The following is a 27892-nucleotide window of genomic DNA, read 5'->3' as shown; positions in this document are numbered from 1 at the left end:
TTAACATACACACACTACTCTTTACAAAATCATCCACAAGGACCCACTGCATAGCACAAGGAACCCTCCACAAGAGTCCCATGTAAATAATAACTCATATGGGAAAATAACCTGAAAAGAACTTATATATGTCTAGCTATACATGAATCAAGAGCCTGGAAAGACACCTCCCGTCACTCATCACTGTGCTCGGTTGCTCAGTCATGTCTGACCTTTTGCAACCCCATGGACTGTAGCCGGCTAGTCTCCTCTGTCCATGGAATTTTCCAGGAAAAAATACTGGCCTGAGTTGCTATTTCCTTCTCCAGGGGATCTTTCTGACTCAGGGATCGAATCTGCATCTCTTGCATCTCCTGCATTGCAGGCAGATTCTTTACTGCTGACGCACACCAGGGAAGACCCACTCATTATTAAATAAATGCTAATCAAATCTACACTGAGGAATCCTCTGCCACCAGTCTGGATGTCCATCGTCAGAAAGATATCCTAAGAATAAGTGCTGCAGAGGACGTAGGGAAAATGGAATCCTCCTACACTCTGAGTGGGGCTGTGCAAGGGTGCAGCCATGATGGAAAACAGCATGGAGCTTCCTGAAAAAAGTAAGCAGAGGAGCCATGGGATCCAGCAACCCCACTTCTGGGCTCAGATCTGGAGAACATCACGATTTGAAATGACACGTGCACCCCTGTTTTCAGGGAAGCACTATTTACAATAGCCGAGACACAGAGTCCACCAAAATGTCCAGTGACAAGAACATGAAGACTGAGTGGTCCATCTATGCACTGGACTACTCCTCAGGCTCTAGGGGTGGAATCAGGATGGGAGAATGTGGGCCTCTGGCCAGCAGCTGGTTGGAAGAAGGGAGACCAGTCCTGAGGGCAAAGGGTTGCCCGCAGATGAAGTCTGCGGACCCCAGTGCCCTGATGGGCTTCATCCCCATTGGGGATGTGGGCAGGGCCTGGGCCCCTTTGATGAAGCCACAGCAGCACTGGGCTCAAAAGTCTCCTGATGGCGTCTCAAACTCTGACACTGTGTTTTACAAAGGAACAAGGGAATGGAGCTGGGCCTCTGAGGGCCAGGCAGGCCTTCTGGCTCTGAGTTTCTTTCAAAAACCATCATCACCTGCATGGGTTTGGCTGTGACCCACTTGCTCCCTCCTGGCCTTTCTCCCGGTGATGATTCCAGCATCATTTCCAGCCTGGACCACTCTCCCAGGCCAGATGCATCTGTCCATCCACTGCCTCCCCATCTCACCCTGGGGGCTAACAGGCCCCTCGGAGGACTGCAGTCCTGCTGCTCCCCATGCCCAGGAGGCAACCCCACCTTCCCAGGTTGCTGATCCCAGACACCTGGTGTAACCGAGCAGGAGTCTATGGCGCCTTCCCAGGACAGACCCCGTCGTCCCTTCCTCTGCTGTAGCTCCTCTCTGAAGTATGGAGATAATAGTATCTGATGCACACTCCCTGAGTTGTTTTACAGATGCTAAAGCCCCCCTAAATGAAAGAACTTAACTACTTGATAAGCTGAACACCTAACCCCCAGAGCTTCCAGTGCCTGAGGATTTGTGAGGTTAGCCACCTGTTACCTCACCCACCAGAGAACCGTGCACCAGTGGATCACATACTCTGTGACCCACTCCCGCATGTGGCCTCTACAATTGCTTTGCTGAAATCCTCCAGGGAGTTCGGAGTTTAGAGCACAAACCACCTGTCCTCTTTGTATTGGTACTTTTGTAGTTATTGCTTCACTTTCCTTCACCACAACCTGGCATCAGTAGACTGGCTTTACTGAACTCAGGTGTGTGGACCCAAGTTGGTTCAGTAACACGGGGGCCTCCCAGGCTCCCACTTTCTTGTGCCCCAGTGACTGTCAGGACTTCCTCCAGAGTCCACGGCCAGTCCCCACACTAATTCTCCTCTACCCCTAATTCCGTGGTTACTCGTTACATCGTGGTATTGATGATATCCAGATGAGCCAGCTTTGCAAGGTAGACACTTCTGGACTTGACACTGGGCGCCTTTCCATGGGTAGGATGGAATGACTGTTCTCATGGCCCCCATGGTGGAAGAGCTCACCTTCTGATGAAGCCAGGCCTTGATCCTTTCCAGGTGATTCCACGGTCCTCATTCTCCCCGGACCCCACCCACACGGCTGCTGTCTGTGCCGGTCTGTATGGGACCTTGGTACTCTCCTAAAATGAACATGATTTTATACACAGATAATGCACTTCCCTGGTGGCTCAGATGGTAAAGAATCCGCCTGCAATGCAGGAGACCTGGGTTTGATCCCTGGGTTGGGAAGATCCCCTGGAGAAGGGAATGGCTACACACTCCAGTATTCTGGCCTGGATAATTCCATGGACAGAGGAGCCTGGAAGGCTATAGCACAAGGGGTCGCACAGAGTCAGGCATGACTGAGCGATTTTCACTTTCAGTGGGTTTAACGGTGGCCCCAAAAGATGTGTCCCCCCAGAACATGTGAACAAGACTGTATCTGGGAATAGGGTCTTTGTAGATGCATTTAAAGATGTTGAGGTGAGGCCATCTTAGGTGTGGGTGGCCCTCAATCCAATTAGCAGGTTCCTTGTAAGAGAAAAAAGAAGATAGACACAGATACAGAGGACAAGCTGCATGATGAGAATGGCAGAGATGGGTGGGAGGGAGCCACAAGCCCAGGGACTCCTGGAGCTCCCAAAGCTAGAAAAGGCAGGAAGAACCCCATCCTGGAGCCCCTGGAGGGCCACAGCACCTTGATCTCAGACATCTGGTTTGCAGGACTGTGGGAGGATGAACTCCTGTTGTTTTAAACCACCTAGCTTGGGGTCATTTGTTAGAGAAGCCACAGAGCAGCCACAGAGACCCTGCTTTGTAGGATCCTAGAAGTGTGGGTCTCACTAAAGGCAGATGGAGGCCAGATTACAGAACTCTTGGAGTCAGCACTGGGTCCTCAGAAATGATGAAGCAGTGACTGTGATAGCTTGCGGTGAATGGTGTCAGATTCGTGATCTCTGAAGAAGAAGATTTAGCTGCGGGACCTGGGACAGGCTTGGTCACTCAAGAGCTTTTGTATAGCAGAGTTTTAAAGTGAAAAGGGACAGGGAAAACTTCTGACACAGACATCAGAAAGGGGTGGAGAGTGTCCCCCTCGCTAGTCTCAGCAAGGGAGCTATATACTCTTACCAACTGGTTATTACAGTAAATCAAAAGACTGTCTCAATGTGTAAAGATCTTACTAGACCCACTCCCATAATACACATTTTAAAATAACAGGATTAGTCAGAAGGTTTTCAGAAGGATAAACATGTCCTCAAGCGGGATACATTGTTGTTACATAATCCTTAGTACAGAGTTTAAACTGAGTTGTTTGTTGTGTAATCATCAGTTCCAGGCTTAAAGAAAAAACAAAAACAAAAATGTTTTAGCTGACTAAGACTAAGGAATGTAGAGAAAAGAATGTGTTTGTCCTTTTCTCCTTCTTGAGAACTCCAGACCCCTCTCTCCTCCTTGGGGACCCCGGACTTCTTATCAACCTGCCTAGGAATTGACTCTCATTCCCCGCTTTTCTTTGAGGAGAATTATGTTCCCAAAGGAAAGGGATGTCATTTTCATTCCATAACTACTTCCTGCTGTGATGGTATGCTGTCTCTAAATTGTTGAGGCAACATATGCTCCTAGCCCTCAGATTGAGGGTCTCTGATCCAGGGCCCCCAAGTAATGGTTGGAGGAGGCTGTGGCACGTGTAGGAGCCTGGACAGCCGTCTGTAACTTTAAAACTTTCAGATGGTTAGAAACAAGCCCAGTTACACAGTCACAGATGCAGAGAGAAAACAGTACAAGCACATCGATTAGAATTACTACAATTAAGATAGATTTCCACCATGGGAAGCTAGTTAACATTTCCCAGAGTGAGGTGACTGAGGCTTCAGGAGAATCCATGGCTTGGATGATCTTGTTCATGTGTTTAGTAAAGTGAGTAACATCAGTGCTCATATCTGGTATAAATGTACAGCACTGGGTGTGAATAATGGCACAAGGTCCTCCTTGTGCAGCTGTCAGAAGATCTAAGGCCAATCTGTTTTGTAAAAACCACCTTTCTAATTTGTGTTTGTTCAGCATTAAGGGCTGCAATAGCTTTGTGAGACTCTTATAAAACATGTTGAGTAAAGTTAGTTAGAACACCAACTCGTAGCATAACATCTGTAGTTCCCAGAGAGGGAAAGAATATTGCAGCCAGATAGACAATCATCCCAACGAGTTTGAGGTGTGGTAAATTAGCAGGTGTCTCTGGAAGTTCTGAAAGTATGAAGCCATGAGTAAATGTCAGACCTAGGGTGCATCTCCCTATCCAGCCAGGGGGAAGCCATAGGTAAGGGCCACATCTTGAATAGGTCCTGTTTGGAGCAAGCCAGGTGACTGAGGGATTGAGTCCCAGTCAGTGCCTGGACGGGCAAGGGAGGACCTGAACTGGGATAACACAGGGATGATTGTATTGTATATTTCTTGAGGCACAAGTCCCAATTGTTTCCAATCATTATAATTAAGTTGTTGGCTAACTTCTGGGGATGGTTCTATTTTTCCCCAGCATATGGGAGCATGAGATAGTAGGTATCCCTATTTATGAGTTAGCCATATGAACTCATCCCATATTTGATAAACATCAGGTAGAAAACCACCAGATCTAGACCCGTTTACCTTCTTATGTGCAGCAAAATAGTCATTAAACCAAGTTAAAACATAATCAAAATTAAAAGTTACATTATGTCCTTAATTATAGTACAATATGTTGTTACATGTTACACCAGTCCATTTTAGGATTGCTGGATGTCATCACAGAGTTGAAGAAAGTCTTTTCTTTGATGTGGAGAAACCCACCATGGGAAGTCTTCGATTGGTGAGGAGGGGGAGTGCTCTGCAGGCCCAGAAATTATGTTGATTGTGGAATGCAGTGTAGGAATGAGCCCAGGACAGGAAGGCGTTGTCTTGAGGGTCAAATGGCAGACTCAGGACTGTTGGAGTCAGCAGAAGCAAGCCCACATAGATTCTCAAACCCACCTCCTTTCCCGGCTCAAACACTGGCTTGTTTGACTCAAAGGCTGGGTCAGGAGTTAACCACCCAGTTATGTCTGTTGAAAAGGCTGAAAGTTGAGTCACAAAGTTAGTTAATTCTAAGGTTTCAGGGTCTATAAAAATGTCTATGTGTAAGAAGGGTCTTCCATAGATACATTCAAAGGGGGACAGTTCTTCCTTTTTAGGAGCAGTCCAAGCCCTCCTTAAAGCTACAGGTAGAACTTTAAGCCAATTGTGCTGAGTCTCTTGAGTTAACTTACGCAGATGCCTCTTAATAATGCCATTAGCCTTTTAAAGCTTTTCTGAAGATTGGGGTCTCCAGGAACAGTGTAAGTGATATTCTATTCCTACAACTTTCAACATCCCTTGAGTTACAGCAGCTTTAAAGATGCAGCCATTGTCATTTGGAACTTTAGAATTTAAGATCCCACTTACATCATGGGAAGTCAGTACAGTAATATTAGCAAATTTATGAGTTTTAGGCATTAGCAAAACAATAGTAGCAATTACCCTTAAGGAATGTGGCCATACCCTTTTTTCTGTAAAGAACTAAACTCGATTCTGTGGGCAAGATCGAAGTTGGAGCCTGCAGGAGAGCAGTCTGAAGAACACTAAAACGTTTTTTAGTCTCTGGGGACCAAACCAGCTTGTCGGTTTGGGCCTGCTGAGTCTCAGTTATAAGTTTATATAAAGGCTGGGCAAGTTCCTCCTAATCCAGAATCCAAATGCAATACAGGCAATAGCCTGTAATGCCCAAGAATCCTCTCAATTATTTTTAAGTCATAGGAGGAGTATGATTTAGTATAGGTTCAACTCTAGAAAACATCCTTCTGTTTATCATTTGACATTTTTATACCCAAAATAGGAGTGTTGGAATGACTGTTATAGGGAATTAATAGCCCTTGTTTCTTTAAATTTTCAATGATGGGTTTTAACCCTTCCTTAACCTTGGGTTTCAATGGATACTGCTTTTGATGTGGAAATAAGTGCGGGTCTTTGACCTTGACAACTACAGGAATAGCATTTTGTGTTCAACCCACATATTTTCCATTGGCCCACACTTTAGGATTTACATTTTGTTCAATTAAAGGGAGAGAAAGAGCAGGCTCCAGATTTGTGAAAACGAGGCTCAGATCTTGTTTAGTATATCCCTCTCCAGAAGGGGTGAGGGAGACTCTGGCACAATTAGAAACTCGTGAGAAAATAGTACAGAGTCCCAGTTCCAGCTTAGATGATGACTGAAATAACAGCACTTGCCTCATCCAGACAGCCCCATTGCGGTAGTGGATTGGGAGGGAAGCAGACCAGGGGCTTCAGTGAGCACAGAGAAAGTTGCCCCAGTGTCCAAAAGGAAATTGACTGATTGGCCCCCCCATGATTATTAATACCCGGGATTCCTCAGGTGTAATTAGGATGGGAGCTTGTGTGGGGACCCCCGGGCATCTTCAGTCCTGATTGCCTTGAGAGTCTGACCCCAGGGACCTACACCTCAAAGGGCAGTCTCTTCTCCAGTGTGGCCCTTTGCAGACCAGACATGGAACGGGGGAGGGGGGAGCTGGCTTAGATGCCTGAGGGCAATCCCCCGTGAGATGCCCCTCCTTTCCCCAGTAATAACAAGTCCATCCCTTTTCACCTGGGTCCCTCTGGGCATTTTTCCTCAGGCTGTTTTAGAGCAGATTTAACAGCCATTGTTAGGGCTTCATTCTTTTGGATGCTGCTTTTGGTTCTTTTTCCCTCCTATTTTCCTCCTCATATGTGCTACTGTAATATACCATCTGAGCCAGCTGCAATAGTTTTTCTAAAGACTGATTTGGTCCAAACATCTGTTTTTGTAACTTAGTGGCAAATCCCTGGAGCAAACTGAGCGAGAAATCTCTCTTTTAAGATCATTCCTCCTCTGCGCTTTTGGGATCAACATCACTAGTAAACTTGTGGAGAGCCTCCCATAGTCTATCTAGGAATTGACCTGGTGTTTCCTTCTCTCCCTGTGCTATGTCAGCCAACTTAGCATAATATAAAGTCTTAGTGAATGCTCGCTTGAGTCCTTCAAGAATACATCTAGCATAAATAAAAAGTATAAGTACAGTAAAATTAAAAAAAAAAGAAGAAGAAGAATACATCCAGCAAAGGGCTCTTATGGGAAGCACTTGGCTCCCAGTAGGAAAGAGAGCTATGTTGTGCCCCCTCTTTCCCCTTGTCTCACGTTCAAGCCATTCACCTCCAAAAGTAGGAGCTTCCCCCCAAACTTGAGCTTTTGAGTCAGGAGTCAGTGTCTGTACCAAGACACACATTACATCTCTCCAAGTAAGCTCATGAAGTCGTTAGTCCTGTAAAGGCGTCTAAGTACTTTTTGGATCCTTTAAATAGTCTCGACCACAATTGGCACTGTTTGAAATTCTACCGAGACTGAGGTAACTCCTCCTGGAAGGGTGCCTTGATTCTCAGCCTATTCAGTTGGGAGCCCCAGATACAGGGGCAAAGTAAGAACAGGAGGGAGCTGAAGGTTTCACACCCAAACCTGCACCCTTAGGACATAAGTCTAGCATGTCTCGCAGAGAGATAAAGGGCAACATATATGGTGCTTCTACCCATTTCTCTTGTTTGCTACAGAACCTGTCTAATTGTAAAACAGTATCTTAATTAAGACCCTTCAACCAGCCAGTATTTCCCCTCTTCCAAAGGATACTGTGCCCATTCAGTATCACTGAAGAAGATCAGGCATGTCTTTTTAAACTCTGGGGATCAAACTTGTCCCAGTTTTTAAAACACATTTTAAAGGAGTGGTTCTGGAACTGCTAATTCCCATCTGTAAGAGAGAAAAAAGCGGCATCCTCAGCTGTGGCTTTTTTCCACCGGGAGCATCTTTCCCTGCTCTAGATGGGGGTGTAGACAGACTTTCCACTGAAGCTTTCCTTCCCTGATCTGACTTAGCCTGTCCCTTACCAATGCAGGCATCTTACTCATCCCTCCCGGTTCTACCACCGAGGTGGGGTGGAGATGCACCAGGGGTAGACCTGATGGCATCCCAGATTGATTTCCAGTTCCTTACCTGGGACTCACCTGGGCAGGTACCCACAGGGCCCAGCACCCAGGAACCGTGTAAAAAGCCATCGTTGTAGAGCACCCCCAGTCACCTGCTGGTCAGGTCTGACCCTGAGCCACTCAGAGCAGGACCTGAACTAACAGACAGCTGCTCCTGGACAGGTCAGTGACCCTGGGCCTCACCATGCAGCCTCCCTTCACCGAATCTTCCGGAGACTTCCACTGCACCTGGGCACTGGGGCCCTGTCTCCACACCACCCCTTCTGTCCCTGACTTCTGGGTTCCCCTCCTTAAGAGAGGGTCTTCTTGAAATTACCTCCCACTTGTGGGTCAGATAAAAAGATTAGGAAACAAGCCAGAGCTCCAGCCCCATGTCCATCCTGACTCTCAGGATTGGCACGTGTTCCTTGCACCTAGTGGGCACTCCAAGGCCCATTTTCTGCAACTGTGAGCCCCTGATCTGAGAGGATTGGCTGATCTGACCCAGCTGGCCCCCCTTCCCAGTAAACTTCTAGCAAGGCTCGCCTAGTCTAACAAGGCTAAGTGCTTCCATACATGGGGTCTAAGTAAAAGTACACAATAACAGCATGGGTCACAAGTCCCTTGAAAGTCTACGATCCGACAGATTATGTTAGTAGTTCTAATTCCCCACGCAATTACAAAATGGTCAGAGACCAGGAAAAGGTGGTTGAGAAAGGTCACCACACCCCCTCCTCCACTTCCCACCACAAGGAGCATCTTCAGTGGGAACTTGGGGGACCACACAGAGGCATCTCTAAGTAAACCTTGGCTGAGCCCCAGGCTAGCTGCTCCTGAACCTCATCCACCCTTCTCAGGTAAAACACCTGAATATGAGCAAAGACCTCACAGGCTGGAGGAAAGGGCTTGGAGACACCCCGGCAATAGCACGCTTGCCAAGTTGGCTCGTGCATGCCAGGCAGGATGGTCCTGACCCAGGGGGCTCTTCTGGAAACTTTCTGTTTCCCTACCTGAGTTACCCCTCCCGTCCTGGCTCCCACTGCCTTTTCTCTTGCTTCCTCACCCCTGTCCCCCACCCAGGGAGGCATCCAACAGCAGGTATGGATGATGCACCTCTTCCTTACCTGGTTTAGAAAATACCTGATCACAAACAGCAACCCGCAAGGCCCTCTCACCAGCCCAGCTCCACAATCCAACAGAGTATGGTGTAGAGTACAGCTTCAGGCACTCTTATACCCGCTTACAGAGACACAACAAAATAACTCAGCTTAAACTCTGTACTAAGGATTTTTTTAAAATGTTAATCATTTTGTTATAATAAGACAGATGACAGTTTTTCATATCACCATTACATTCATGCTAGGGATAGCAATGCTTCCTCTAGTAATAATGCTACTTGATCTTTTTAAGACATGTTATTTACTAAGCTTGGAATATCTGAGCATGCTTCTTTTTTAAAAATTAATTTATTTTTTTTATTGAAAGATAATTGCTTTTTTCTGTCAAACCTCAACATGAATCAGCCATAGGTATATATACATCTGCTCCTCTTTGAGCCTCCCTCTCTCTTCCCTCCCCATCCCACCCCTCTAGGTTGATACAGACCCCTGTTTGAGTTTCCTGAGCCATACAGAAAATTCCCGTTGGCTCTCTATTTTACATATGATGATGTAAGTTTCCATGTTACTCTTTCCATACATCTCACACTCTCCTCCCCTCTCCTTATATCCATAAGTCTATTCCCTATGTCTGTTTCTCCATTGTTGCCCTGTAAATAAATTCTTCAGTACCATTTTTTAAGATTCCATACATATGTGTTACAATATGATATTTATGTTTCTCTTTCTGACTTAGTTCACTCTGTATAATAGGTTCTAGGTTCATCCAACTCATTAGAATGGACTCAAATGTGTTCCTTTTTATGGGTGAGTAATATTCCATTGTGTGTATGTACTACAACTTCTTTATCCTTTCATCTATCAATGGACATCTAGCTTGCTTCCATGTTCTAGCTACTGTAAATAGTGCTGCAATGAACAATGGGATACATGTGTCTCTTTCAATTTTGTTTCCTCAGGGTATATACATAGGATTGGGATTGCTGGGTCATATGGTGCTTTTATACTTAGTTTTTAAAGGAATCTCCATACCATCTTCCATGGTGGCTGTATCAATTTACATTCCCACCAACGGGGCAAGAGCATTCCCTTTTCTCCACACCCTCTCCAGCATTTATTTTTAGGCTTTTTGATGATGGCCATTCTGACCTGTGTGACGTGATATCTCCTTGTAATTTTGACTTACATTTCTCTAATAATGAGTGATGTTGAACATCTTTTCATGTGTTTGTTAGCCTTCTGTATGTCTTCTTTGGAGAAATGCTTGTTTAGGTCTTTCCCCCACATTTTGATTGAGTTGTTTGTTTTTCTGGTATTGAGTTGTATGAGCTGCTTATATATTTTGAAAATTAATTATTTGTCAGTTTCATTTGCTATTATTTTCTCCCATTCTGAGGGTTGTCTATTCACCTTGCATGTAGTTTCCTTTCCTGTGCAAAAGCTTTTAAGTTTAATCAGGTTCCACTTGTTTACTTTTGTTTTTATTTCCATTACTCTAGGAGGTAGATCATAGATGATCTTACTTTGATTTGCCATCGAGTGTTCTGCCTATGTTTTCCGCTAAGAGCTTTATAGTTTCTGGTCTTACATTTAGGTCTTTAATCCATTTTGAGTTTATCTTTGTGTATGGTGTTAGGAAGTATTCTAATTTCATTCTTTTACATTTTCTCCAGCACCATTTATTGAAGAGGCTGTCTTTGTCCCATTGTATAGTCTTGCCTCCTTTGTCAAAAATAAGGTATGCCATAGGTGCATGGGTTTATTTCTGGGCTTTCTATCTTGTTCCATTGGTCTATATTACTGTTTTTGTGCAGTACCATACTGTCTTGATGACTGTAGCTTTGTAGTATAATCTGCAGTCAGGAAAGTTGATTCCTCCAGCTTCTTTCTCAAGACTGTTTTGGCTATTCAGAGTCTTTTGTGTTTCCATATGAATTGTAAAATTTTTGTTCTAGTTCTGTGAAAAATGCCATTGATAATTTGATAGGGATCACACTGAATCTGTAGATTATGTTTGGTAGTATGCTCATTTGCACAATATTGATTCTTCCTACCCAGGAACATGGAATATCTCTCCATGTGTTTATGTCATCTTTGATTTCTTTCATTAGGGTCCTATAATTTTCTGTGTACAGTTCTTTTGTCTCTTTAGGTATATTTATTCCTAGATATTTAATTCTTTTTGTTGCAATGGTGAATGGAATTGATTCCTTAATTTCTCTTTCTGATTATTCATTGTTGCTATATAGAAATGCAAGTGATTTCTATGTATTGATTTTGCATCCTGAAACTTTGCAAAATTCACTGATTAGCTCTAGTAATTTCCTGATACTATCTTTAGGGTTTTCTATGTACAGGCTCATGTCATCTGCAAACAGTGAGAGTTTTACTTCTTTTCTGAGTTGGATTCATTTCTTTTTCTTCTCTGATTGCTGTAGCTGGGACTTCCAGAACTGTGTTGAATAATAGTGGCAAAAGTGGACACCCTTATCTTGTTCCTGATCTTAGGGGCAATGCTTTCAGTTTTTCACCATTGAGAATAATGTTTGCTGTAGGCTTACCATATATGGCCTTTACTATTTTGAGGTTGGTTCCTTCTATGCCCATTTTTTGAAGAGTTTTAATTATAAATGTGTGCTGAATTTTATCAAAGGATTTTTCTGCATTTATTTAGATTATCATATGATTTTTTATCTTTCAATTTGTTAATATGGTGTATCCCATTGATTGATTTGCCTATATTGAAGAATCCTTGCATCCCTGGATAAACCCAACTTGATCATGGTGTGTGAGCTTTTCGATGTGTTGCTGAATTCTGTTTGCTAAAATTTTGTTGAGGATTTTTGCATATATGTTCATCAGTGATATTGGCCTGCAGTTTTCTTTTTTGTGTGTTGTCTTTGTCTGGTTTTGGTATCAGGGTGATGATGGCCTCATAGAATGAGTTTGGAAGTGTTCCTTCCTATGCAGTTTGTTGAAAGAGTTTTAGAAGGTGGGCATTAGCTCTTCTTTAAATGTTTGATAGAATTCTCCTGTGAACCCATCTAGTCCTGGGCTTTTGTTTTTGGGAAGATTTTTGATCACAGCTTCAATTTCACTGTTTGAAATTGGGTTTTTCATAGTTTCTATTTCTTCCTGGTTCAGTCTTGAAAGATTGAACTTTTCTAAGAATCTGTCCATTTCTTCCAGGTTATCCATTTTATTGTCATATAGTTGTTCATAATAGTCTCTTATAACCCTTTGTATTTCTGCATTTTCTGGTGTAACCACTTCTTGTTCATTTCTAATTTTGTTGCTCTGATTCTTCTCTCTTTTTTTCTTGATGAGTCAGTCTAAAGATTTGTCAACTTTGTTTATCTTTTCAAAGAACCAGCTTTTAGTTTTATCAATCTTTACAATTGCTTCTTTCATTTCTTTTTCATTTATTTCTGCTCAGATCTTTATGATTTTTTTCCTCCTAATTTTGGGCTTCTTTTGTTCTTTTTCCAGTTGTTTCAGGTGTAAAGTTAGATTGACTATTCAATGTTTTTCTTGTTTCTTGAGGTAGGATTGTATTGTTATAAACTTCCCTCTTAGAACTGCTTTTGCTGCATCCCATAGATTTTGAGTTGTCATGTTTTCATTGTCATTTGTTTCTAGAAATTTTTGATTTCCCTTTTGATTTCTTCAGAACCTGTTGCTTATTTAGAAATGTGTTGTTTAATCTCCATGTGTTTTTGTTTCTAAAACTTTTTTCCTTGTAATTGATATCTACTCTCATAGCATTGTGGTCAGAGAAGATGCTTGATATGATTTCAATTTTCTTAAATTTACTGAGGTTTAGTTTGTGGTCTATCCTAGAGAATGTTCCATGTGCACTTGAGAAGAAGGTGTATTCTTCTGCATTTGAATGGAATGTCCTGAGTATATCAGTGAGATACATCTCATCTAAGGTATCATTTAAGACTTGTGTTTCCTTATTAATTTTCTGTTTTGGTGATCTGTCCATTGGTGTGAGTGAGGTGTTAAAGTTTCCTACTACTATTGTGTTTCTGACAATTTCTCCTTTTATGTCTGTTAGTGTTTGTCTTATGCATTGATGGGCTCCTATGTTGGGTGCATAGATATTTACAATTGTTATGTCTTCCCCATGGATGGACCCCTTGATCATTACGTAGAGTCCTTCCTTATCTCTTGTAATCTTCTTTATTTTAAGGTCTATTTTGTCTGATATAAGGATTGCTACTCCAGCTTTCTTTTGCTTCCCATTTGAGTGGAATATATTTTTCCATCCTCTCACTTTCAGTCTATATGTGTCTTTAGGTCTGAAGTGGGTTTCTTGTACATATCATACACATGGGTCTTTATGTGTCCGTCCATTCAGCCAGTCTGTGTCTTTTGGTTGGAGCGTTTAGTCTATTTACATTTAAATTAATTATTGATATATAAGTTCCTATTGCCATTTTATTAATTGTTTGAGGTTGATTTTGTAGATCTTTTTTCTTCTCTTGTATTTCCTGATTATATAAGTTGCTTTAGCATTTGTTGTAAAGCTGGTTTAGTGGTACTGAATTCTTTTAACTTTTGCTTGTCTGCAAAGCTCTTTATTTCTTCATCAATTCTGAGTGAAATCCTTGTCCAGTACCATCATCTTGGTTGTAGATTTTCCCTTTCAGTACTTTTCTATATCCTGCCATTCCCTTCTTGCCTGCAGTTTTTGCTGAAAGATCAGCTATTAAGTGTATGGGGTTTCCCTTGTATGTTACTTGTTGCTTCTCCCTTGCTGCTTTTAATATTCTTTCTCTGTGTTTAGTCTTCGTTAGTTTGATTAATATGTGTCTTGGCATGTTTCTCCTTGGTTATCCTGTATGGGACTCTTGTGCCTCTTGGACTTTATTGACTATTTCCTTTTCCATGTTGGGGAAATTTTCAACTATAATTTCTTTAAAAACCTTCTCATTCCCTTTCTTTTTCTCTTCTTCTTCTGGGACCCCTATAATTCTAATGTTGGTGCATTTGATATGGTCCTAGAGGTCTCTGAGACTACCCTCAGTTCTTTTCATTCTTTTTACTTTATTCTGCTCTTCAGCACTTATTTCCACCATTTTATCTTCCAGCTCACTGATTCGTTCTTCTGCTTCAGATATTCTGCTATTGATTCCTTCTAGAATATTTTTAATTTCATTAATTGTATTATTTGTACATTTATTCTTTAATTCCTCTAGATCTTTGTTGGTTGAATCTTGCATTTTCTCCATTTTGTTTTCAAGGTTTTTTTTTTTAGCATCTTTACTATCATTATTCTGAATTTTTTTCAGGTAGTTTGCCTATTCCCTCTTCATTTATTTGAACTTCTGTGTTTCTAGTTTGTTCCTTCATTTGCGTAGTATTTCTCTGCCTGTTCATTCTATTTTTTAGGTTATTGTGTTTGAGGTCTCCTTTTCCCAGGGTTCAGAGAAAGTTGAATTCTTTCCTTGGAGAGGGTTGAAATCTTTCTCCATTTTGGTTTCTGCCCTCCTAAGGTTGTTCCTATCTGGTGGCTCAGATGGTAAAGCGTCTGTCTGCAGTGCAGGAGACCCGGGTTTGATCCCTGGGTTGGGAAAATCCCCTGGAGAAGGAAACAGCAGTCCACTCCAGGATTCTTGCCTGGAAAATCCCATGGATAGAGGAGCCTGGTGGGCTATAGTCCATCGGGTTGCAAAGAGTTGGACATGACTGAGTGACTTCACTTTCAAGGTTGGTCCAGTGGTTTGTGTAAGCTTTGTGGAGGGTGAGATTTGTGCTGAGTTTTTCTTTGTCTGTTTGTTTGTTTTTCCTCAACAAATGGGCAAAGCTGAGTGAGGTGGTAATCCTGTCTGCTAATGATTGGGTTTGAATTTTTGTTTTGTTTGTTGTTTAGATGAGGCATCCCACACAGGGTGCTGCTGGTGGTTGGGTGATGCTGGGTGTTGTGTTCATGTGGTTTCCTTTGTTTGAGTTCTCACTATTTGATAATCCTTAGGTTTAGTTTTCTGGTTGTCTAGGGTCTCGGAGTCAGTGCCCCCACTCCAAAGGCTCAGGGCTTGATCTCTGGTCAGGAATGAAGATTCCACAAGTCGTTTGTTATGGCATGAAGTGAGATTAAAACAAATATCCAAAAATGAGCAACCAAAGATAAATCCCAGACAAATGGTCATTACAAATTCAGGCAAATAATGATTAAAATAATGGAATGTACACATAACCATATACACCCATGAGCAAAGTCAAAACAGTCAAACAAAAATAAAGTACAGCAAATTGACCTGGCAAACAAAGGAAATGAAAAATTTTATTTACCCGTTTAAAACAAAACTAACTAAAATACAAACTGGAAAACAAAACTAAAGCAAGGTGCCAAATGGGGAATAAGACAATGGAAACAAAACTAACAAATATGTTGAGAGGAAATGAAATAAAGAAAGAATAGATATGCAAAGTTACATAGAGGTAGATGAAGAAGATTTATATACATTAAAGATAAACTGCAAGGGGAAAAGAACAGTAGGAAAGGAAAACAAAAGAATAAATATAGAAAAAATATAATAGGTTTAAAAAGTTAAACACTGAAATTATAAAAAAGAGAAAGAAAACGGAAGAAGAAAGAAAAAAAGGGGGGGGGGGGGCAGCGAAACTCCAGAGACCTGCAAAAGCCCAACATAGAGTCAGAGGTTTATAACAACAATAAAAAATGTGACTGAGAAAAAAAAAAAAAAGCTCAAAAGCTTAATTGGATTTCTTAGTGCCAATAAAATTGACAACTACAACAGGGGGTGGGGTAAAGGGGGAAAAAATAGAAAAAAATCCAAAAGAATCTACAGAACAAGTCAAGAAATAAGAATAAAAAGTATTTTTCTTGAGTCACTGCTGTCAGAGTCCTCTGCCTCCCTGGGAGTCACAGTCTACTTCACCTCCCTAGGATGCCCTCCAGCACCACGCTGATCTCTGGACCTGCTGTGGGGGCAGCTCAGATTCTAATCTGCTGCTACTCCTGTGTGTTCTTCCCTCCAATGTCCACAGCTATCAGAACTAGAGTGTTTTCTCTTGTGGGAGCTCTCAGTGTCCTTTTATATATTCCATAGACACGAGTCTGCCTAGCTGATCTTGTGGGTTTAATCTGCAGCTTGTACAGCTGGTGGGAGGGTTTGGGGTCATCTTCCTTAGCCACACTGCCCCTGGGTTTCAATTGTGGTTTTGTTTCCACCTCTGCACGTGGGTCGTCACTGGGGTTTGCTCCTTAGGCTGCCCTGGAGGACTCGGGTTTGCCCCAGTGAGCGCCAGGCGCAGAGGTGGTGCAGCTGCTTGGGTCGCAGGGGTTCTGGCAGCACCGGGTACTCAGGGGGGTTGGCGGCTAGGGCAGCAGGAAATATGGTGTGCTAGAAGGGAATGGCAACCAGTATTGGCCAATACACTCCTGTATTCTTGCCTGGAAAAGCCTTCTCCCTGACAGAGAAGCCTGGTGGGCCACTGTCTACAGGGCTGCAGAGTCGGACATGACGGAAGCAACCCTGCACGCACAGACAGGATTTTTTGCCTGTGGCAGCTCTGCCCCAGTGAAAGTTGAGTGTGGAGGTGGTGCAGCTGCTTGGCTTGTGGGGACCCTGGTGGCGCCAAGGGTGCAGGGACACGGACTGCCCCCACGGCAGGAGTGATGGCCCTGTCGGAGTCTTTGTTGGAGCCTCCTGTAGCTGGCAATCAGAAGGCCTCTTTGGCCAGTCTTTCTCCATAGCTCTGCTGGTTCATGCACTTAGAGGGCTCCCTTGCCTGGGGCCCTTCTCTGTTGTTAGGCGTGTCAGGCACATACAGGGGCCCCCCTGGCTGGTTCCTGCTCTATAGATTGGCACGTCAGGCACTTAAAGGGGCTCCCTGGGTGGGGTCCTAGTCTGTAGTTCAGTGCCTCAGTCGTTTGATGGGCCAGGCTCTCTGTTGTTCAGCTGCCGGTGCTGGCAGGTGGGGAGAGAGAGTCTATCTAAGGTGATGGCTCCACCCCCTACGCGTGACTCAGCTGTATCGCCTTGCTTCCATGGCTGCCTGGCTTTCCTCCACAGGCATTTCCCACCACAATCTCCTCCCTCCCATCCCTTTGATCCATCTCTCCACAGTCAACAGCAACCCTTGCCCTGGGATTGCTCCACAATCCCTAAACCCCAGCTCCTAGCTGCTGAGCCTTCCAGGGGACCAGTGTCCCTGTCTGGGGTATGTATGGCTGCAGCAAGGACTGTCTGATTCTCATTCCATTTAGGATGCCACAGATCAGCTGTTTCACTCTCAGCCTTAAATGTTTCTCCTCTGACTCAGATTAATTGCCCCTCTGTGGGGATCGGACCCCTGCTTCAGTTTCCCTACCTGCTGAGGGCAGGTCCAGTCCTACTAATGCTCCTGTTTCCCCCCCCTAGTTTCTTTGTCCTTCTCAGTTTTGCGTGGGTCTATATATTCTATATATATAGTCTATATATATTCTATATATATATACTGGTCAGGTACTCCTGTCGGCTCTCAGCTGGGGCTCTGCCTGCACATCTGTGTCTGGAGGTTATTCCTGATGTATCCATGGAGACAGATGTACATCCACCTACTCCTCTGCCATCTTGTTCTGTGTACTAAGGATTTTATAACCTGCTTGAGGACAGTTTCTCTTTCTTGAAAACCTTCTAACTAATCCTGTTATCTTAGCATGTATATTATGGGAGTGTCTGATAAGATCTTTCTATTGTTAGTTCTAATCCTGTCGTCTTAAAATGTAAATTGTGGGAGTGGGTCTAGTAAGATCTTTACAACCTTGAGGCATTTTTTTGATTTATTGTAATAACCAATTTAAAAAGTATATAGCTCCCTTGCTAAGACTAGCAAGGCGGGGCACTCTCCATCCCCCTTCTGATGTGTATGTCAGAATCTTTCTCTGTCCCTTTTTTGCTTTAATAAAACTCTGCTACACAAAAGCTCTTGCCTGATCAAGTCTGGTCCCTGATCCCAAAGCTAAATCTTCTTTGGAGATCATGAATCCAACATCCTTCACTGTAAGCTATCAGTTTTTCCGAGTTAGTGGGGGGCCACCTCCTTTTTACTTTTTTTTGGTTTTTAATGTTGGGTCATGGCCAATGGTTGGTGTGCCAATATAATGATTGAGTTAGCATCGAGCAGTGATGTGAAGAGATCTTAATTCCCTGCCCAGGAATTGAACCTGGGACGTCCTGGATGAGAACCAGGAATCCTAGCCACCAGACCAGCAAGGGCTAGCAGCTAGAAGCTATTTTTCCCTGGATCTTTGCCCCCGGTAAAGATGTTTTTACCATGGAGGCAGAAACTGTAAATGCAGGTATAGAATTTATTATTAGAGACATAGCATAATGGCAGGTGGGAGAGCACATAGAGAAATGGTTTGTTAAGATAGAAGCAAGGCAGAGAAAGGGTGTGGGGCACCCCCCTCAAGTGACGGTGAGCACAGCAAAGAGGCAGTTAAGTCATTTATATAGGGCAGTTCTTCTGGGTCTTTGTCTTCCTTCAGGCCAATTACCTGGTTTCTTTTCCCACACTGGACCTACCCTGGGACACTCCCCTGGGTGCACACTCACCCCTCAGCCAAGATGGATCTTGAAGTGAAGGCTTCTGGGAGGAGCAAGACTCATTAGGGCCTGGCATTATCTCTTGAGTTCTGACCCACAAGAAGTCTTTCTCTGCATGTGTAGTGTCTCCCTTGTCCCAAAAGCCTGCGGGGGGGGGGGGGGGGCATTAATCCTTTACTCATATAGGCTTTTGCCCCCTCTTTGCCCTTGCCATGACTATTACCTTAAGGTGTTAACAAGAGACAAACACTGGCTATTTTCTCTCTGTTGTTACTTCCATTTCAGAGGGCAAACAGGAGGCTGATTGTAAATACCTAGACTGAAGCCCACCTATCTCTTCTATCAGAAATGCTAAGTTGTAAGCATCCAGTCTGAAGCCCATTTCTTTGTGTCCCATGAAATTCCTACAGGAGACCAGTTATAAATGTCGAATCTGGAGCCCATCTATCCCCTACATCAATAATACACTAGAATCAACACACAGTGAGACTCGGGGTCTGTTGGAAGTCAGATTTGCTGCCATTGTGGTCCCAGCTGGTTCCATTTGGTTTTGTTTGTAGCTTCCTCTCTTCTCTCTAGACCTTTACTTTAAAGACTTTTGTTACCTCCTGCTAAAGGTGTGAATAAGGCTAAAGAATTGTGAGCAAGGACACTCTTATTAAAGGAGGTCCCAGATGCTGCTACAGTACCCCCGATCCTTTCCTGAGAATACTGAGCGGAGGGGTGCATTCAGGCAGCAGGGCAGCCAGCTTGCTCTGGATGCTCCTGTGGGTAAGGGGGTACATAGCAACAGGAGCTCAGCCTGCAAACCCCAGAACCGCTCACATATTGCCTCCAGAACCACTCCTGGAGTGGCAAGAAGGGGTGTCCCACCTACTAGAGTGGAGGAAGGGGCGGGGTCTGCTGGGCCACCTCACCTCGGGACCTGCGGGGAGACTCCAGCGTTCAGCACAGGCTGGTGTGCCCACAGCTGAGATGCACCTCAGGGCGCAGTGGGGAGGCACTGGTCACTCACAACGCATCCTGCCTCTCCCTCGAGGGTGTCTAGGGTGTCTCTTCCCCCAGCGATGAGGGGTGGAACCCTGACAGTCACCCCCACCCCTGTCCCCTCAGGGAAGCTCACTAGAGACTTGGCTTCCAGCTGGAGGTTGGTCACGTGGTGGTGTCTGACCTCACCCTCCAAAACGTCAGTGCCCAGGAGGGGAGCCTGGGCTCAGCATGAGCCTCATGGTTAGTGCAAACAGCATCGGTGCAGGGGGCTGCCCCTAATGGGAGGGAGGCTTTAGATCAGGGCAGGGAGCTTCCCACCAGCTGCTTGAGCTTCCTGGGTGAGCAGTGACAAATGACCACACACGGATGCTCCGAATAATAGCCGCCTGTCCTCTCAGTCCTGGAGACCAGACATCTGAGTTAGGGTTTCCCAGTGCTGCAGTCCCTTCAGAGGCTCCAGTCAAGGATCCTGCCTCTTCCATTTTGGGGGGCTCTGGGCATCCCCGGAGCCTGCACTGTTTTCAATGTGTCCAAAGTGATTTGTGAAGTTTTATGCTGGAGATTTCTCATTGGACGATGTTCCATATGTGGGTAGACCTGTTGAAGTTGAACATGATCAAATAGAGACATTAACTGAGAATAATCAACTTTGCACCATGCAGGAGATAGATGACATGCTCAAATATCCAGCTCAAGGGTTGAAAATCGTTTGCATTACCTGGTTAGATTAATCACTTTGATGTTTGGGCCTGCAGCCCTCCACCATCAGGCCTCACTCAGCTCCCAGAGTGTTCCTTTCACAGGAGAGATTTATTTCCTGCTTCCAAGGAGACAGACAGGCGATGGAATCTTTAACCTTACCCTTGAATTGAGCCCTTTAACATGAAGTTGGGGATTGGAAAAGAACTGGCCAATTTCTAGGACCTGCAATGGTCTGTTTTTTTTTTTTTTCTTTATACTTTTCACTAGCTTTGCCTGTTTACTAGGATGTGGGTCAGAGCGGTTCTTTGTGCACTCACAATTTACTCACTTCAGAAGCCACATGGAACCATCAGAGAAACCATGAATTTCAGAAGTAATAGCTAATCAGAAAGCCAATGTTCATTATTCAGAATTGTTTATGTTTTTCCTGGAGCAAATAGTTACTGGAACCACAAGATGAATGATAAAAGTTAATCCCTCTACACTGTAACATTTAACATGGATTCATCTGGGCTTCATTTATTTACACACCAAGGTGAGCATGTTACTGCCCCTTGGTGTGGGCTGCAAAACCTTTCAGTGAGCACCCTTGAGTTGTGTGAGAAATAGGAGCATCTTATCTGCACTTAAAACACACAAGGCTCAGTATTAGGAATTCACAGATACTGCGACTCTCACTTATCTGAGTTATATGTGTTACCGAACCAGGTTTGCGTTCCCCACAGTGCATGGGGGCTCATGTTCGGCTCTTCGTGATCCCATGGACTGTAGTCCAACAGGCTGCTCTGTCAGTGGGGTTTCCCAGGAAAGCATACTGGAGTGGTTGCCATTTCCTTCTCCAGGGATCTTCCCGACCCAGGGAAGAGGAGTTAGGGTGTGTCCTATGGATCAAGGGTAAGGGGGAAGTAGTGAAACACAAACTTTTTGATGTTTGGTGTTTCTCCTGGCCCAGTTCAGTTCAGTTCAGTTCAGTGGGTCAGTCGTGTCTGACTCTTTGCGACCCCATGGACTGTATCCCACCAGGCTCCTCTGTCCATGGGATTTTCCAGGCAAGAATACTGGCGTGGCTTGCCATTTCCTTCTCCAGGGGAAATTCCCGACCCAGGGATCGAACCTGGGTTTCCTGCATAGCGGGCAGATTCTTTACTGACTGAGCCACCAGAGAAGCCTAATTTTATTCAAAAGGCCTGAGAGGCTGTAAATGGCACCTGCCCTTCAAGTAATGTCCCTGAGAAAATCATCAAAAAAGAATTCAAAGTGGGACCCAATTTCAACAGGTACATTGTACTCGCACTGTCTAAAGTCCAAAACACTTGGGAACATACTTCACATGACTACTTCCTAAAGCGAGACCCATCAAACCCAACACGAGGAATCACCCCTCATATTGCTCAGAAAGACCAATATCAAAAAGATCTACTGAAACTAAGTCCCACAGAGGGCTCAGAGAATAAGGAATCCTCCTTCCCTCCTTGCTGGGATGTAAATGGGTACAGGAAATATGCAAAGCAGCATAGGAATTTCTTAAAAAACAAACAAGCAAACAAAACTAAGCATAGGAGAACCTTCTGTGAAATGAAAATACCTCATGCCATATTAATAAACAAGAAATGTCACAGCCATCAACAATTTCTGGCCTTCAAATATGAATGAGGGCTCCCCAAACTGCGATCCTGCAGATGCTGCCACCCCATCACGGTGATTGCTGAGGAGCTGGGGGAATGCAAGAAGCAAGGTGAACAAGGACGCAGGATTCGCCCCAGATAGCTGAGATGCATACGAATTCAGTGAGCCCAGAAGCTCGCATCTTCCCAAACACAGAATGCTAAATTCCTTAATTTGATACCTGATCTTTGATATTCAGAGTGCCTGCTGCCTTTGTCGCAGATTTCCATGTAGCCTGACTTAACCCTTCTGACTCCTTGCAGCAGTTTTCTCAGAGCTACTTAGATGCTATCTCCTGGGCTCAGAGTCCTAAACATTCCCACAAAATAAAATAACTCCTTCCAGGTTGTGACTATAAATTTTAGCCGACACTTCTGAGCAGGCTATCTTACTCTCCCATTCCTGGGCTTAGATCCAGAGAAAATCAGAATTCGAGATGACACACGCACTTCTGTTTTCAGGGCAGCATGATTTACAAGAACCAAGACATTGGAATCAAACCAATTGTCTAAAAACAGAAACTGAAATCCAAGAGGTGCATCTCTTCACCAGAATCCTGCTAAATCATAAAACAGCACAGAATAATGCCAGTGGCCACAGTATGGATGGACCCAGAGACTGGGATTTTGTCAGAGACAAAAATAACATAAGATAACCCTGACTGGTGGAATCTAAAAATTCACACATTCATGTCAATGTATGACAAAAACCACTACAATATTGTAAAGTAATTAGCCTCCAACTAATAAAAATAAATGGGAAAAATAAAAATTCATACAAAGGGACTCATTTACACAAGAGAAAGTCTCACAAACTTACAAAACCAACTTTTGATCCTCAAAAAGAAAATGTTAGGGCAGAGGAAGCAATTAAGAGGTTGGAAGGAACCTCTTCACTTTAACAGATATCAAGTGGAGAAGCCAAAAGGATCTACCGAATACCACAGGGAAGGCTGAGGATGCACTGTGATCACCTCACAGGAAAATAGAACCCGGAAGAGAGCAGAGGAGTCTGAGTGGAACTGAATCAAGTTCTTGTACACCGGAAACAAACAGGACAACACAGATGAACTCTACTCCAACACACAGTAACAGTGAAATTACAGAAGAAAAAAAAATCAGCGTGAGGCCTGAAGACATCCGGTGGCCTTCTGGTTTTCTGCCATAAAACCACTCGCAAAGGTGCGTGGATGGGCACTCCATATTCACAAGGCCCACAGAGCAGCCAGTAAGAAACACCTCCCCTCACAAAGTGTCCTAGAGCTCTTCGGCGAAAAGGAAGTCCAACTTGGGCAGACCTTCTAGAGGCCAGTTTTAATGGGTAAGTTTCCATCACACCGTTCTAAACAAGTCCCACGAAAAGTTGTCAACATCGCTAAGTGTCTGAGAACTGGAAATCTGAAGTACCACGAGGTATCACCTCACACCAGTCAGAATGGCCATTGCCACAACCTCCACAGACAGTAAGTTGTGGAGACGGTGTGGACAAAAGGGAACTCACCTCCGTTGAGGTTGAGGATGGAACTTGGTAAGAGCCATGATGGATGACAGTGTGGTGGTTCCTCAAACCATGAAAAACAGGATGAAATGGGAAGACTTGCTAACACCATACACCAAAAGAAACTCCAAGTAATATAAGGTTCCACATATAAGCACCGATCCTAGGAAATGCTGGAGGAATATTTCAGAAGGACACACTTTGCCATCAATTGCATCAAGTACTTTTTACATGCACTTCTTAGAATAATGGAAAATAAACCAGAAATAAGAAAACAGGACCTAATTAATCTCAACAGCATTTGCACAGCAAAGGAAACCCTAAAGGAAAGACAAAGACAAACCTCAGAATAGGAAAAATATTGGCAGATGAAGATACCTACAATGAATTGGTCTGCAATACACACAAACAGCTCACGCAGCTCCATAAAAAATACAAACAACCTTCTCGTGGGGACTATTGTTTTGTTGAAAGTTTTCACTTTCGTTTAAGTTTCAAAGGATTTGTTAGCAAAATAAGCCACTTGTTCTATACAAATAAATAATACCAATATTTATTAGAGAATTATCTAGCTGACTTTCAATATACTAACATTAATAGAAAACTGAAATAAAAACATCAGAGGATGCTTCACCAAATTGGGTTTTGACCAACATCCAGACTCAAAGAGTGCTGGAAAGTCCCTTGTCACAGCACATCTAGAGTCCCAGCTGGGAAAAGGTCCCAGGCCGTAAGTCCGCTCTCTGGGTGAGAGGTCAAAGATTGCAGTTCAGAGTTCCTGCTATTAATCCCAGAATGCAAACTGATATCTTCATCAATCTGTGAGCAAATTGCAGCTCTGGTTTCATGTTAATGCTATTTGTTTTGTCTTGTAGAACTTGGAATGTTGTTAAGCCTGGGGTTTAGTAGGTCAGCTCCCATCCAGTGGCTCAACAATCTCAAGATTTGTCCCTTATTTTATCTATTTTAAAAGACACTTGCTCCTTGGAAGAAAAGCTATGACCAAACTAGAAAGCATATTAAAAAGCAGAGACATTACTTTGCCAACAAAGGTTCAGAACAGTTCAATCACTCAGTTGTGTCTGACTCTTTGCAACCCCATGGACTGCAGCACGCCAGACCTCCCTGTCCATCACCAACTGCCGGAGTTTACTCAAAGTCATCTACATCGAGTCAGTGATACCATCCAAACATCTCATCCTCTCTCGTCCCCTTCTCCACTTGCCTTCAATCATTCTCAGCATCAGGATCTTTTCAAATAAGTCAGTTCTTCAAATCAGGTGGCCAAAGTATTGGAGTTTAAGCTGCAGCATCAGTCCTTCCAATGAATATTCAGGACTGATCTCCTTTAGGATGGACTGGTTAGATCTCCTTGCAGTCCAAGGGACTCTCAAGAGTCTTCTCCAACACCATAGTTCAAAAGCATCAGTTCGATGTTAGTCCAACCATCTTGTTGGAGAGACCACATGGAGAGGCCCTGAGACTACATGGAAAGACAGACATAAGAGTGAAGCAGTCTTGGGACTTGCTTGCTGGCCTAGTGGTTAAGAATCCCCTTGCCAATTCAGGGGACACTGGTTTGATCCTTGGTCCAGGAAGATCCCACATGCCACAGAGCAACAAAGCCTGTAAGACACAGCTACTAGGCCCATGCTCTAGAGCCTGTGCTTCGCAATAAGAGAAGCCACTGCAATGAGAAGCCCGTGTACCACAATTAGAGAAAGCCCATGTGCAGCAACAAAGACCCAGTACAGCCAAAAACAAATAAATAGTTTCTTTAGAAAATAGTGAAGCAATCTTGAACCTTCCAGCCCACCCTAGCCACCAGCTAAATACCACTGAGTGACCCAATTAATGCCATGTGGAGCATAAGACTCATCTAGCCAAAACCCATCTGAATTCCTGACCTACAAAATCATGAGATAGAATAAAACAGGTTTTTTTTTTTTTGTTGTTTATTTATTTTGGGCTGTGCTGGCTCTTCATTGCTGTGCTCAGGCCTTTCTGCAATTGTGGTGAGTGGAGGCTCCTGTCTAATTGCCAGGTGGGGGCTTATTGTTCTTCTCTAGAAGGCACTGTGCTTCTCAAGAGGGCTCGAGTGTGCTCAGGCTCTAGAGCACAGACTCAATAGTTGTGTATAAAAAACAAAAACGAAAACAAAAACAAAAGCATCAGTTCTTCAGCACTCAGCTTTCTTTATGGTTCAACTCTCACATTCGTATATGACTACTGGAAAAACCATAGCTTTGACTAGACATACCTTTGTCAGCAAAGTAATGTCTCTGCTTTTTAAGTTGCTGTCTAGGTTGGTCATAGCTTTTCTTTCAAGGAGCAAGCATCTTTTAATTTCATGGCTGCCATCAGCATGTCATTATTAGAGAGATGCAAATCAAAACTGCAATGAGATATCACCTCTCACCAGTCCCAATGGCCATTGTCAAAAAAATCTACAAACAATAAATGCTGGAGAGGGTGTGGAGAAAAGGGAACCCTCTTGCACTATTGGTGGGAATGTAAACTGAGACAGCCCCTATGGAAGACAGCATGGAGATTCCTTAAAAAAATTAGGAATAAAACTTTGATATGCTCCAACAATCCCACTACTGGGCATATACCCTGAGAAAACCAAAATTGAAAAAGACACATATATCCCAATGTTCATTGCAGCACTATTTACAATAGCTAGGGCATGGAAGTGGCCTAGATGTCCATTCATAGATGAATGGATAAAGAAGTTATGGTACATACATACAATGGAATTTTACTCAGCCAGAAAAAGGAACACATTTGAGTCAGTGCTAATGATGTGGATGAAAATAGAGCCTATCATGCAGAGTGAAGTACGTCAGAAAGAGAAAAATAAATATCATATATTGTTGCATATATATATGGAATCTGGAAAGATGGTACTGATGGACCTGTTTGCAGGGCAGCAATGGAGACACAGACATAGAGAACAGACTTATGGACATTGGGAATAGGAAGGCGAGGGTGGGACTGATGGAGAGAGTAGCGTGGAAACACACTAACATTTGTAAAATAGCCAGTGGGTATTTGCGGTATGATGTAAGGAACTCAAACCAGAGTTCTGTGACAACTAGAGGGCTGGGATGGGGTGGTGGGTGGGATGGGGTGGTGGGCAGAAGGGAGGCTCAAGAGGGAGGGAATATGTGTATACCTATGACTGATCCATGTTGATGTACGGCAAAAACCAACACCATATTGTAATTATCCTTCAATTAAAAATAAACAAATTAAGGGAAAATGATATCTTAAAAAAGTGGAAAAGAAATGCTGGCTCTATTCCCCTCAGGTATGGTGACCAGGACTGGTGTGACATCTCTGGAACTTGGGTAGGCTTGGGTCCCAAGGCTTCAGTATCCTGGATCTGAGGGAGTCTCCTGGGTGCCTAGTCCCTGGTGAAGTTCCCACCTCCAGCCTCCTTGCTTAGGGTCGCCCCACCTACAGATGACGTCACTTTCCACAGAGCGGTGTTGCAGGAGTTGGGATATGTCCAGGGGATGAAAGGTAAGGTGGAAGATGTCATGAAGCACAAGAATCCTTAGGTGTTTCTTCCGGAACGTTCTGCTCTAAGTGGCAATCCAGAGAAGGGATTTTTCACAGAATAGGGGCACCCATGGCTGATTCATGTCAATATATGATAAAAACCATCACAATATTGTAAAGTGATCATCCTCCAATTAAAAATAAATTAATCAAAACAATAGTCTCCATTTTACTTATTTATTTATTTTTTATTTTTATCTGTGCCTGGTCTTCCTTGCTGCACTCAAGCTTTCCCTAGTTGCCAAGAGTGGGGGTTACTGTTCACTTCATTGTGCAGGTTTCTCCTGGTGGTGGCTTCTCTTGTTGCGGAGCATGGGGCTCCAGGGCTTCAGCTGTTGTGGCTGCGGGCTTAAATTAAGCTCTGCCACATGTGGGATCTTCCTGGACCGCCAGGGACTTCTCTATAATACTGCATTTTTGCCTGTCAGAGAAACTGCTACTGGGGAATACCAGTTCATTCAGGACCTAAGAGTAATTAATACATATGTATATGCAGATCAAAACCATTTTGTTGTAAAACCTTAAATATATAAAGGTTAACCTGTCAATAATACTTCAGTTAAGCCAGGAAATCATACCTGTCCCCCATGCACCCCACCCCACTTCCCCACCTGATGTGGAAATTCACGTGGAAGAAAAAGGAGGTGTGATTGTCTGCAACAGGAGCTGGGTGCAGGGTGCTGGCCAGAGACTCAGTTTCTTTGTC

Source organism: Dama dama, chromosome 28, assembly GCF_033118175.1.
Source record: "Dama dama isolate Ldn47 chromosome 28, ASM3311817v1, whole genome shotgun sequence".
NCBI classification, from domain to species: Eukaryota; Metazoa; Chordata; class Mammalia; order Artiodactyla; family Cervidae; genus Dama; species Dama dama.
The sequence above is the reverse complement of the archived record's forward strand: the minus strand, read 5'-3'. Positions refer to the sequence as shown.